A 15,120-nucleotide genomic window follows, 5' to 3' on the forward strand; every position below is an offset into this window, starting at 1 on the left:
GTGACAAACACTGTTGCAGAGGATGACAGTCTAGTGTCAGGAGACATCTACTTCTTGAAGAATACAATGGACTCAGCTCTTCTTACAACATCTGATGGAAATGCACTGAGTGACTGGATTATAGACTCAGGGGCATCACTTCATGTGTCTCCAAACAAGGAGTGGTTTACCTCTTATGTGACCACTAAAGATCATGTTCGGCTAGGCAATGGGTAGACATGTGAGATCTTAGGTGTTGGAGATGTTCAATTGAAGTTTCAGAATGGCTCTTCTTTCACGCTGAAGAATGTGAGACATGTTCCCGCAATTACAAAGAGCTTGATCAGCACAAGTTTACTTGATGATGCTGGCTACGTCACCACTTTTGGACAGAACATGTGGAAGATATCCAAGGGTTCTATGACAGTAGCACATGGAGTAAAGTCTGGAGGACTTTACATGATTTATGTATCAAATGTCTCTAAAAATGTAATCAATGTAACCGAGTAGCCGAACGTTTCTTTGTGGTATAGCCAGTTAGGACATATGTCCAAGAAGGGAATGGAAATCTTGTCTCGTTCTGGTTATTTGCCTGGCTTTTCATTTAATGATTTTGAATTCTGTGAACATTGTCTGTATTTTAAGCAAACACAACAGCCACATAAGCATAGAAGCAGTAGAAGAGATACACAGTTGGCACTTGTTCATAGTGATTTGTGTGGACTTATGCCTAACCTATCTCTAGGGGGAGCTTCTTACTTTATGACATTTATAGATGATTACTCGAGGAAAGTATGGGTTTACTTTCTCAAGCACAAGGATGAAGCGTTTAGTGTTTTCAAAACGTTTGTGACACTTGTGGAGAATCAGAGTGGCAAGAAGCTTAAATGCATACACACTGAGAATGGTGGAGAGTATGTTTCAAAGGCCTTTCAGGACTTTTGTGAGTCAAAAGGTATAAAACGTGAACTTACTGCTCCTTACAATCCTCCTCAAAATGGTGTTGCTGAGAGGATGAATAGGACCATACAAGAGAAGGTCAGAAGTATGTTGTCTAATGCACAGCTTCCAAATGGGTTTTGGGCTGAAGCTGTATCAACAGCTGTTCATCTTGTGAATAGATCTCCTAGCAAGGTTTTGCAGAAGGATTCAGTGCCAGAGATGTTATGGTCAGGCAAAATGCCCTCATACAAGCATCTCAGAGTCTTTGGCTGTGAGGCATATACTCACGTTCCAAAGGAATTTAGGAACAAACTTGAGCCAAAGAGTAGAAAGTGCATCTTTCTAGGCTATGGTAATTCTGGTGAGATGGGGTACAAACTTTGGGATCCCGAATCCAGAAAGGTTGTCCGTAGCAATGATGTTCACTTTAATGAATCCAAATATCATTCTAAACCAGAGAGGGTTGAGGAGATTAGAAGAGTTGTCTTCCAAGAAGATGGACCTGCACGTGCAAGACAAAATGTCAGGGCTCAAGAGGAGCAAGGACAGGATAGAGTGGAACCACAGGTTGTGGCTGAGCCTAAGCCACCTATTGTGCGTAGATTTGGACGTGTCACGCGACCTCCTGATAGGTTTGTTCCATCTATGAACTATGTCATGTTGACTGATTGCAATGAGCCTTCATGTTACAAGGAAGCAGTGCAAATGAAGGACTCCGGGAATTGGCAATTGGCCATGCAGTCAGAGATGACAGCTCTGCATAAAAACCAGACATGGAAGCTAGTTAAATTACCACGGGGCAAAAAGGCTCTACCCTGTAAATGGGTTTACAGGTATAAGATCACCCCTCATGATAGTCAGCCAAAGTACAAAGCAAGGCTTGTTGCCAAGGGCTTTAAGCAAGAACAAGGCATTGACTTTGATGAAGTCTTCTCTCCGGTGGTCAAGATGACTACATTGAGATGCTTTCTTGCATTGGTTGCCATATTAGATTTGGTGTTGCACCAAATGGATGTCAAGACAGCGTTCTTGCATGGTGATTTAGATGTGGAAATTTACATGCAGCAGCCAGAAGGGTTTGTTGAGAAAGGCAAGGAAGATTGGGTATGCCAATTGTTAAAGAGTCTTTATGGCTTAAAACAATCACCGAGGGCATGGTACCATAAATTCCACAAGTTTATGCTTTCTCAAGGCTACAAACGTAGTGAGTTCGATCACTGTCTATATACAAAGAAGGCTAAGGATGGCAGTTGGCTGATCCTTATTTTGTATGTGGATGACATATTGATTGCTGGCAAGCACTTGGAAGAAATTTCAGCTTTGAAGTCAAAGATGGCAAAATCGTTTGACATGAAAGACATGGGTGAGGCAAGTCATATACTTGGTATGCGCATTGAGAGAGACAGATCAAAGAAGTTGATTTGGTTATCTCAAACAGAGTATATTGACAAGGTTTTGCAACGTTTCAATATGGAGAAGGGAAAGGCATTGAGTGTTCCATTGCCACCATATGTGAAACTTAGCAAACAAGATTGTCGTGTGTCTGAGGAAGAACAGGCTGAAATGGATAAGATTCCATATGCCTCTGCAGTGGGTAGTTTGATGTATGCAATGATTGCTACTCGCCCAGACATTGCATTTGCAGTGGGAGTAGTAAGTCGATACATGTCAAACCCATGCAAGAAACATTGGGAGGCAGTGAAAGGAATATTGAGATACCTGAAAGCTACAAAGAGTATGCGTATATGCTATGGGAGTCAGGAGCTAAGTGTAAAGGGTTTTACAGACTCAGATTATGCAGGTGACTTAGACAACCGAAGGTCTACGTCAGGGTATGTCTTTACATTGGCTGGTGGAGCAGTATCATGGCGTTCTAGATTACAAGATTGTGTTACTCAGTCTACTACAAAGGCTGAATATGTTGCAGCATCAGAGGCATGCAAAGAATCAATTTGGCTTAATCGACTAGTAACAGATTTGGGAATCAAAGAAGAGATGCCTGTGTTATATTGTGATAGTCAAAGTGCTATACAATTGGCTCGCAATCCAGTTTATCACTCAAAGACAAAGCATGTGGATGTGAAGTATCATTTCATCAGGGAAATGCTCGAGGATAAGCAACTTCAGCTTGTCAAAGTTCACACCGCAGAAAATCCTGCTGATCTACTTACAAAGGACTTCCCTCAGAGAGCTTTGCGCGTTTTCGCAAGCAGTTAGGTGTAGGGTAGTACATCACTTCTCTACATCTCTTGTATATTAGCTTGTATAGTAGCTTCTCTCACACTTAAAGTACCACATTGGACTTTAAGTGGGAGGTTGTTGGGGTATAAAGCCCAATGTGGTCGCCCAGGTAAGTGGGCGGGCCGCCAGGTATGTACACATATTCTTTTGTAAAAACCTAATAAGAACTCACTATGCTCTACACATTACAGTAGAGCGAGTTCACCATATCGTCGTGCTCTTCTTCTCGCACTCTCTCTCGTGTCGCACTTCCGCTCGTACTCCTTCACTAGGACCACCACCACCATTAAAACTTTCTTGTGTTGAGACGTCGTGTAATATACTATTCCACATTGCTCATGTGCAACTCTTGTGCGTATAGATGGGAAATCAAAAGCCTGCATGTTTATCCTTACCAAATTGAGATGATAATACAAAAGCACACATAATGCAATTATAAAGTTCATCGAACAACATCATTGTATTATAAGGTGGGGGGGGGGGGGGGGGGGGGGGGGATGGCATCATTTTGTTTCAAACAAAATGCATGTCACAAACAATGGATCATTTTTCCAAGAGACAACATTCACAACATCTAGGTGCATTTGTAAATGTTACATTAATGCACATCGGCATGCACAAAACCACACCCAACACATTCTTTGATAATATGCACCATGAATCATATCCCAAGGGATTAGACATATGCTCCAACATACGTTGTCTACATCTCCATGAACACCCCAAAGCCAACATGGCTAGTTCAATGTCATTATCGTGCATTAGTGACCACATGTTCTTAGCTTGTGCCTATTCAGAATCCATACACTCTCTTGGCAAGCACAACATTCCCATGTCAAGACAATTGGCTAATACACTTGCTTCGTAGGCATTCATCGCCATGATCTCTACCCGTACATCACTCCTAAGGGCTTCCAACCATTTTCCTTGCAGATCAACACATAGTTTCCACATAAGGGATACCTTGATTGGCCTACACTCAACCCACAATCCTTATACACTGTCCCTCTTCTCCATTTTGCATTGCTCTACATGTCCATTAGCACATGGCATCCATTAATGTCATGTTGTACTCCATCGCATATATTTTCCATCAGAGTTTTCCCACAGAAAATCCTTGGCCGAGTTCTACCTAGGACATCTTGTCATTACATGCACAACCAATCCTTGGTATCCAACTCAACCAAGGAACATTGAACCATAGCATATTAGCAGTTCCACGCACAAAAGGATGACGTGTAGCATGTCAGCACCCCGACTGGATCCTATGACCACCTACAAACAGATGTTACGCATGACCTATCATCACCCCATTGGCCACCACCCACTCTTTTCTTGCAAAGCCACGCACACACTCGTCAAATAATACCTCGTGCAAGCGCACTTCAAGAGTTGCAACTCCCAAGGTTTCACATTAACCTTAAGATCAACTGCATGTATCCTCGATAGATTTTCCTCATGCATGCCTCGTGCTAATCACGTTTTTGCCTCCTTGCATCAAATTTTTCACATTACTTACATCACCATTGCAATAAACAATCAACCCATGATAACAATCACATCTTCAATTTTAAAAAACCTTAAAGTTTATTTTCTCTAACTATACTATCCTCAATTTTAAAAAACCCTAAAGTTTATGTTCTCTGACTATGCGACACTCGACTTACATGTCCCAAAACATTGCCAAGCACAACACCTTGTTTCAACCTCCTCTCATTACTAACAATTTATAAATGAAAAAATTAAAGAGCTTCGTGGCCCTGCCTATGTTGGACATAACCCAATAATTGAAGTAGTCCAAGAGATTACATCACAAGTACAATTGGAGAGAAGACCTAGTGCTAGATTTAAGAAATAGATATTTGAACAAAATAGATTTTTGAAACTGTTAATAGGATTCTGTAATCAATGGGCTCCAAGACTTGGCCTTCCAAACATGGAGTGTATCAAGCACTTCGGTAAGTAGGAGAGCATATACTTGCGCACGCGTCCTGGGAACAATGAGTTCTTAGTTTCACTTATGCGCACACCTTCAACCCCATCACATGTGCTACAATTTAATTCCCTACATTCTCATGTTGACACGAATGCCAACACATTTGAATTGAGCAATGCAATGTGAAAAAGATCGGTTGATCAGTGTAAAAATTACAATTTTTATGTCAAAAATTGTAATTTTCAAGTTTTCATTTTGACCTTGAGAACACCTCAAGATGGTCACACGCATGAAACACAAAGATAAATGCATTGTGAGAACCTTCAAATATAATTCAAGCGTTGTTGTTCGCCGCTGCAATTCACTCACTTCCGCCTTCGTCGCTTGCCGCTTGTCTTTGTTAGGCACTTGCCACTTGTTCTTGCCTCCCACCACTGCTCTCCATCGCTCGCCTTCAAAGTTCCCCCTCGTCGTTTGCCTTCATCACCCGCAATTTTCTCGCCTTGTTCACTTGTCGAGGGAGGACCACCGAGCTTTAATTGTCACAATTTTGGATTTTGGAATGGCAAGGCATGCACACACAAGCAAGTCTTGAACAAAACAGTAAGTCAATATGGCCTGACCGCAGATGCAAGACAAATGGAACTTGCTGCATGTGGCCTCTCTCTCTCTCTCTCTCTCTCTCTCTCTCTCTCTCTCTCTCTCTCTCTCTCTCTCTCTCTCTCTCTCTCTCTCTCTCTCGCGCGCGCGCGCAGGCACTCAACTTGCTACTCAGCACTGCGTGTGGTGTAACGGTGTTTCTCATTGTCTCACACACGCACCCACTCAATAGTCCGAGGACCAGCTCAACGATGCAGTGGATGGATGCAGTTGCACACACAAACACAGATCCGACTTCCAAATCGGTGCAAGTTGCAACCCTGGTGTGTGTGTGTGTGTGTGAGCGTGCGTGCGAGAGAGAGAGAGAGAGAGAGAGAGAGAGAGAGAGAGAGAGAGAGAGAGAGAGAGAGAGAGTACATCAACCTCATGATCTGAAGGCGCATAAGGCCATGCTGATTAGATGGGATTCTTGAGACGTCGACGTATTTCTCTCTCACACATTCATGCATAGGGCCGTGTTGCGAGACGTCGGTCATGCTGCAGAGTACGCTCTCTCTCTCTCTCCACACACACACACACACAGTCACACACACAAAACTGACTGACGTCGACGTGGTGATGGAATTCATACTCTCGCTCTTTCACACAATGGCCAATTTGTTGAGATTCTCTTTCTCTCTCTCTCACACACACACACATACACACAGACACATGTACATCGTCGAAGCCGTGCTCTCTCTCTCTCTCTCTCTCTCTCACACACACACACACGCACAAACGCACAAACGCACGCTCGGTTTGATCTGGTGCACGTCACAGTGCAACGCGCAATCAATGGACATGGTACTAACAACTGACGAAGTAGAACTCAGCGTGCATTGTTTTGAAAGGCTCTCTCTCCCTCTCTAGATTTTTTTTGAGTTGAAAGCATTTTTTGATTTGAAAGCCCTTTATTGGAGCTGAAAGCTTTTGGAGAAGTAAGGAGGAAGCGACACCTGGAGGGGCTCTTAGAGATTGAAAAATTTAAGCTGTATAATATGTATAATAATAGATAATAGATAATAGATAGAAGGCATTTGCAAAGCTTGATCTTTTCTGCACGTGCGTGATTTGCTATTGTATCACAAATCAACCCAATCATTTCTAACCTCTTAGTCCCTCCCTACCAGAGACACCTAAATTTTAAAGGCTTTGGTGAGGCACTTTTACTACATAAAGAAAGACACAAAAGAATTTACCCTTCAAAAGAGATAAGATTTTGAAAAATAATTATCGACGGGAGCAAACTTTGTGATTCGCGTCATGGATTCGATGGCGATTGGATGATGCCTAAAAATGCTCTCTTATATTTGTTCAAGCGAGAATGCTCGAACCGTTAAAAAAACAAGTTAAAGAGTCATAGTGGCTTTCTAAAACAATAAGAACTAGTATGTGACTTGTGCGTTGCTGTCGCTAAGAAGAAGCAATTGTGGCACTCTCTTCCCCCACCTTCCCCCAAAGGTGGCAACATGTACATATATATAGTAGTATGTGACCCGTGCATTGCTGTGGTCGTGAAGAAGTAATTGTGGCACTCTTCTCCCTCACCTTCTTTGAAGGTGGCAACATGTATGTGTGTGTGTGTGTGTGCCTGTGTGTAAACACACACACACACACACACACACACACACACGCATGCAAGTGCATTGACAGCGGCCCAACCATGATCTTAGAAGACGATTCACACAATCAAACGCAGTCTTGTCCAATCTGATAATAGATAGAAGTATAGAAGTAGCATTTGAAAAGCTTGATCTTTTCTGCACGTGCGTGATTTGCTATTGTATCACAAATCAACCCAATCATTTCTAACCTCTTAGTCCCTCCCTACCAGAGACACCTAAATTTTAAAGGCTTTGGTGAGGCACTTTTACTACATAAAGAAAGACACAAAAGAATTTACCCTTCAAAAGAGATAAGATTTTGAAAAATAATTATCGACGGGAGCAAACTTTGTGATTCGCGTCATGGATTCGATGGCGATTGGATGATGCCTAAAAATGCTCTCTTATATTTGTTCAAGCGAGAATGCGCGAACCGTTAAAAAAACAAGTTAAAGAGTCATAGTGGCTTTCTAAAACAATAAGAACTAGTATGTGACTTGTGCGTTGCTGTCGCTAAGAAGAAGCAATTGTGGCACTCTCTTCCCCCACCTTCCCCCAAAGGTGGCAACATGTACATATATATAGTAGTATGTGACCCGTGCATTGCTGTGGTCGTGAAGAAGTAATTGTGGCACTCTTCTCCCTCACCTTCTTTGAAGGTGGCAACATGTGTGTGCGTGTGTGTGTGTGCCTGTGTGTAAACACACACACACACACACACACACATACACGCATGCAAGTGCATTGACAACGGCCCAACCATGATCTTAGAAGACGATTCACACAATCAAACGCAGCCTTGTCCAATCTGATAATGGGATTTCCACAAACCTACTCTCTTTACCAACTCTCTCTCTCTCCCCCCCCCCCCTTCGCCCTCGTGACAAACTTGAACTACATTTAGAGTTGATATGTGGACGGATTAACTTTGCCATAAGCAAGCGAGTCCCTCTGTATTTGTAGAAACATACTTAACCTTCGAGTTTTCCTTAGTCTCTCTCTCATGTACGCACGTCTCGTGTACGTGTGCGTACACACACTCATCGCAACAATCAACAACTCAGTGGGGGAGGGGAGGGGAGGGGGGTAGCACAATTGCTCGTGACTCGTAAAGGTGTCAATTTTTCAAGAACTTTAAGAAAGAGTATAGGAGTACCTCTTTAGAATAATTTTTAAAAATTTTAAAATATAAAATTACACAATTTGTTAAAATAATATCAATATTGGTCTTGAAAAATTTCCCTTTAAAAAAATCCAAATATATCTTCAAAACCCAAATTTGCATTCAAAAGAAAAATCCCCCTCAAATTTATCTTTTTTCTATGATTTACTCTAGTAAAGTAGAAAGTCTTTTGTCAAAATAAAAAAAGTAAGTTTTTTGATTTTTCATTGTCAAAAGGCTTTTCATTCATACAGTCTTACCCTTCACTTATATATATATATACACACACACACACACACACACACACACATATATATATATATATATATATATATATGTATGTATGTAGTATGTGTGTGTGTATGTATATATGTATACATATATATGGAAATATTTAGAGAGAGAGAGAGAGAGAGAGAGAGAGAGAGTTTTTGCAGAGTGTGGTTTTGGTGGAACGCCCTATCTTTCAAGGTTGTTGTCATCCTCTCACCATTTAGCTAACCATGGAATTTTACTATCTTTAGAGAGGCTTTTTTGTAGTTTTTGTTTTTTTTCATTTGCGCATGTAGCTAGTTGTACTTAGTTCTCACAATTCCAATTTGTTGCTTTAGTTCTCTCAGATTCATCATCATCTGGGCATTCTGAGAGATTTTTCAAGTAATACGAATAAGCCTCTTTAGAGAGAGAGAGAGAGAGAGAGAGAGAGAGCAATTAAAACTTCCTAATTATTGTTAACACGTAGTAGATTGGTTATCCAAATTCCCTTTTAAAGAACAGATTCAGAGTCTCAGATTTATTGGAGGTAGAACTAATCTTCTTCTTCTTCTCCTTCCTCTCTCTCTCTCTCTCTCTCTCTCTCTCTCTCTCTCTCTATCTTTTACTAAAAACCAAGGATACTTTGATGTGAATAGTTGTTGAAAATCAACGTCTCTCTCTCTCTCTCTCTCTCTCTCTCTCTCTCTCTCTCTCTCTCTCTCTCTCTCTATTTTCATTGACTGTGGCTCTATATCATTTGATCTCTCTCTCTCTCTCTCTCTCTCTCTCTCTATGTATATATATATATATATATATATATATATATATATATATATATATATATATATATATATATATATATATATGTCACACACACACAACCTCTCTCTTCTCTCTTCTTTTCTTTGAACGATGCCCTCTGATCTCTCTCTCTCTCTCTCTCTCTCTCTCTCTCTCTCTCTCTCTCTCTCTCTCGCTCTCTCTCACACACACACACACACACACACACATGCATGCTCGTGCGTTCGTAGTGGCCTACCCATGATCTTAGAAGAAAAAATACACAAGCAAGTGGACTCTTGTCGAATTTAACAATGGCCTTTCCACAAACCTCCTCTCTTTACCAACTCTCTCTCTCTCTCTCTCTCTCTCTCTCTCTCTCTCTCCCCGCCCCCCCCGGTGATAAACTTAAACTACATTTGGACCTGGCATGTGGTTTGTTTAACTTTGCGATAAGCAAGCAAGTCCTCCTCTATTCATAGAAACAGACTCAGCCTTTAAGTTTTCCTTAGTCTCTCTCTCTCTCTCTCTCTCTCTCTCTCTCACACACACACACACACACACACACACACACACACACACACACACATGTGTGTGTGCTACATACACTAATGTAACAATCAACAACTCGGTGGGAGTGGAGACGGGGTAGCACGTTTGCTTGCGACATGTGGAGGTGTCAAATTTTCAAAAACTTTAAGAAAGAGTATAGGAGTGCCTGTCTAGAGTAATTTTTTAAAATTTTAAAATGCAAAATTATAAAAAATGTTAATATAATATCAATATTGGTCTTGAAAAAATCCCTTTGAATTATTTTTTCCAAATATATCTTCAAATTCAAAAGTCAAATTTGCATTGAGCAGTAAAATTCCCCTTCAATTTACCTTTTTTCAATGAGGCATATTTAACGTGATATGTTTGCTCTCTTGTGTAAGTGAAAAGTCTTTCGGCAAAAGAAAATAAATAATCTTTTAATATAATATTAATATTGGTCTTGAAAAAATCCCTTTGAATTTTTTTTCAAATATATCTTCAAATTCAAAAGTCAAATTTGCATCGAGCAATAAAATTCCCCTTCAATTTACCTTTTTTTTATGAGGCATATTTAACGTGATACATTTACCCTCTTGTGTAAGTGAGAAATCTTTTGGCAAAATAAAAGAAATAATTCTTTTGACTTTTCATTGTTAAAAGGATTGTCAAACGGTCATTCCAGGAGTTTTACCCCTTCACTTTACAACATTTGAAGTGAACCAATGAGGCACCGTCTCCTTCTTTAAAATATTTAAGATGCATTATATACAGCATAGATATAGAAGTTAACTTTGACTTTACATTCCTCGCCTGAGAAGCCTTTTCATTTTCTACCATCTTAGTACTTACTCTTCACTTTTGGATTTCAAATTAATTTTTTCAAAAGGTTCTCTTTGAAATGAAGAGAGTGTGACATGTGGAGGGTCTCTCCTTCCTTGAAAATTTTAAGCTGTATTATAAAGAGTATAGAAGTGTCAAAATCATTAGATTGAGTTTAATTGTAATAAATGTCCAAGAAAGGATTGCCTTAGCTTCGCTTTGAACTGGTTGAAAATCGAGACTAGCCGATTGCAAACCATGGTAAAGAGAAATAAACCGGTGAAATATGTGAGAAAAGGGTTCAAAATTCATGCATTTTAAAAAAAAAAAATCTAGTATTTTGGTTTGCTTCTTTGTGAGGAGGAAACTCGGTCGACGATCGCTTAATAAAAGAGACTTTTTTGAACACTAACTGGAATTAAGCTATAGAATGCAAGAAAAGTCCAGCCTGTGAGGTTATGAAATGAAAGGTGAAATAAAAAGAACTCATTAATGTGTGTGTGTGTGTGTGTGTGTGTGTATATGTATGTATCTATGTATGTGTGTGTGTGTGTGTGTGTGTAGAAGTTACTAGAACTAGCTGGCATGTGTGTGTGTGTCTTTGTTAATCTATCCATGCCACACATGGTATTTAAATGAAAAAACTTTCTTCTAAAAACATGTGTAAGTGATATGGTATTCATAAGGCTTGGACCTATCCCTCACATGGAGTGAAAAACGGTGGACAATATGCTGTGGTTGCTTGGTTTGACCATATGGTTTGCAGATGTGGTAGGTTGGCTTGCCATGATGCAACATTGGATAGATATGTTCACCTGTTGGGATGCTCATCTGCGAGTCTCGATGTCTTCCATGACATTCTGCACAGGGGTTTGGCTCCCCTTGAAAAGCAGCAACTTGGAAGTAAATCGAGGAATAGCTAGAAGGACTTGAGGAGAGCATTTCCATTGATTCAAGAGAGCACCAGAGAGTCCCCTTATGAAGGATCTCGAAGGAGTTGCATTGATAATGCCTCCTAAGTGACCCTGTGTGTGTGTGTGTGTGAGAGAGAGAGAGAGAGAGAGAGAGAGAGAGAGAGAGAGAGAGAGAGAAGGTGTAAAGCATTTTGAAAATACTACAATCACAAATCACAAACTTAAAAATTACGATGCGCGATTCAATGTTAGTAAGCCAAAGGCACCTAGGTAGGATTTTGGGTGGGGGAGAGAGATTAGAGAGAGACATGGCCTCATATAGTCTTTGCTAGTGGAGTCTTGCTGAACTCTACCATCGTCCTAAGTCCTTGCATGCGAGACGTGGTTTGCTATGAATTGTGGTAAACTACCCAAGCCTCAGGTGCTCTCAGCCGCTCTGTACTTACACGTTAGAACTGTCACACAAATCCCACAACTCCTCTGTCATCGTCCTAACTCCTCCCCTCATGGAAGTGGTGGTCTCGTGTGTGCTATGGTAACCTACCCAAGCTACCGTCTTAGGTGCTCTCAATCCTTCTATACTTGGAGGTTGGAAATTGTACACGCATCGGCAAGGCACCATGAGCAGGGCAGATGATCTATGAATATTAGCGCAGCTAGGTGCAGCTCAACAAGATCGACGGGTAGGCTGTGAGCCAAGCAGAGTGGAGCATGAAACGACCTAGATAGGCTGTCGGTAGCCAGCTCAATGCCATTGAGCAATTGAAGGAGAGCTTGCATAGATCAATAGCTCTAGGTCTGTGCATGCACTTGTTTGCTCGCACCTGGCGCAGTAATGAGTTGCCTCCCACCTGCCATTTGCCAGCTCAGCTCCATTCGGCAATTGGAGGCCGAAGCTTGCGCAGAGGAGCTTTGCATCGGAGCATCTAAAGCACTGCACCGGCCCTCCTCAAAGCTTCAGAGCCTCCCTAAGAAGATGCCACCTCTCTCGGTGCTCCTCCAAGCTTAAGTCTCCCTCTCTCGACGTTGTCAGAGCATCAGAGCCTTCATAAGAAGATGCCATCTCTCCCGGACCTGCTGAAATCTTCGGAGCCTCCATAAGAAGAGGTCTCCCAACTGGAGTCCTACTTCTAATCCTTTTCTTGCCAAAGCGCCCTGTACCTGCTGGCATCTCTCTCTCTCTCTCTCTCTCTCTCTCTCTCTCTCTCTCTCGCGTTGAAATTAGGGTTGCAGAGAAACGCACAAAACTTGGAGAAGACGAAGGAAGCTCAAGGCACACAATAGAGAGTGTGTTACTTAGTGTGCAATGGAAAGATAGATAGCCCTAGAGTGATGGACATATATACAATGCACGGGGGAAAAAATCTCCTAAAGAGGGAAAAAATGCCCCGGCGGTCCTAATGTGTTCACACACATCACTACCACATGTATATGGTAACAAATCCCCCTTGGAGTGATGCGGTGAATGAGAGCTGGCACATGAGTAAAGGGAAGTGCCATGCCTTGAGGACATGATCAGTCCACAAAGGGGAGTAAGCCCAAAGCTTTGCGGAAAGCTTCAAGCTTCTCACGAGACAATGCCTTTGTGAAAAGATCAGTAAGGTTGTCCTGTGTTGGCACATAAGCCAAACTGATCTCTCCTATTGATAGCCTCTTCCTGACATAGTGGCAATGCACCTCAATGTGCTTTGTGCGAGCATGAAAAACTGGGTTCCTCGCAACTGCCAATGCGCTCTGACTGTCGGTGTAGATAGTGTTGGCAGTGTCCTGTCCAACACCCAAATCAGCCATAAGGCATCTGAGCCATACACACTCAACTGTAGCTGTGAAGACTACCCTGTACTCAACCTCACAACTCGAAGTGGCCACAATAGGTTGCTTCTTTCTCAACCATGATATACATGAACTACCAAGCATGAAACAAAAACCACTTGTGGACACTCACGTGTCAAAACAACCAGCCTAATATGAGTCTGAAAAAGCATGTAAGTCTTGCGGCAATGATCCCCCCTTGGAATAAAACAAGCCAAGATGTAAAGTGCCACTAAGGTAGTGGAAAATCCTCTTGATAACCTGCCAATGCTTAGACCCTGGGCTATGCATAAATCTGTTGACCTGTGAGACTGCAAACTGAATATCCGACCTCGTGTTGCATACATAAATGAGGCATCCAACAACAGTTTGGTAAAGAATGACATCTGCAGGATCAGCAGCATCATGAAGAATTAATTTCAAACCTGTTTCCATGGGAGTAGCAATAGGTTTGCAATCCTCAAGTCCAAACTTACATAGCAATGTCTCTATGTAACTTTTTTGACACAAGGAAATACCACCATCACACTGCTTAAACTGTATACCCAAGTAATGATGCAACAGTCCCAAATCTTTCATCTTGAAAGTAGCATTCAAATCAACCTTAAATTCAGCAATATGTCTCTCATTTGGTCCAATGATCAACACGTCATCTACATAAGGAACCACAATGAGAAGTACATCACCCTCACGCTTTATATACAATGTGCTTTCCATTGGACTGTTACAAAAGCCTTGTTTGACCAAATGAGTGTCATCTTTCTCATACCAATCATGAGGAGATTGCTTCAACCCATACAAAGCCTTGTTACATCTGCACGCTTTGTCCTCTTCTCCTTTCTTGACAAAACCGCGAGGTTGCGTTACATAAACTTCCTCAAATATGTCACCATTCAAGAAAGTAGTAACCATGTCTGATTGATGTACCTCGCAACAAAAATGAGGTGCCAATCCACATAGAAAATGCACAGTAGTCATACGACAAGTGGGAGCAAAAGTATCTTCATAATCTATGCCTTTTTGTTATGCATAACCCTTTGCAACAAGTCGAGCCTTATGGCGATCAATCTCACCATCCGGCTTGCGTTTCGACTTGTAAACCCACTTCGTACCAATGGCCTTTTGGCTAGGAGGCAAATCACATAAAGTCCATGTGTCATTTTCTATAAGTGCATCATATTCTAATTGCATGAAAGCCATCCAATTTTCTGAATTCTGTGCTTCATCAAAAGACAGAGGTTCCTCAACATCATGTAAGCTAGACACAGCCAAAGCATAACAATCTGATGCATAAGATGCATGGCTAGAGCCTCAACGAGTACGACTAGACAAAGGTGCATCCTATTTACTGTCATGCAATGTATGCACTTGCTATTTTGGCATACCTCTAGCCTGCTCATTTTCAACCCTTTCCTCATCAAGTACATCATGTACATCTGCATCAGTAATAGGATGATCTGTAACATTTTCAGAAACCCCCATAGGTTGTACATTTGCCTCATT

Source organism: Adiantum capillus-veneris, chromosome 16, assembly GCF_014529385.1.
Source record: "Adiantum capillus-veneris isolate H3 chromosome 16, ASM1452938v2, whole genome shotgun sequence".
Classification (NCBI taxonomy): Eukaryota; Viridiplantae; Streptophyta; class Polypodiopsida; order Polypodiales; family Pteridaceae; genus Adiantum; species Adiantum capillus-veneris.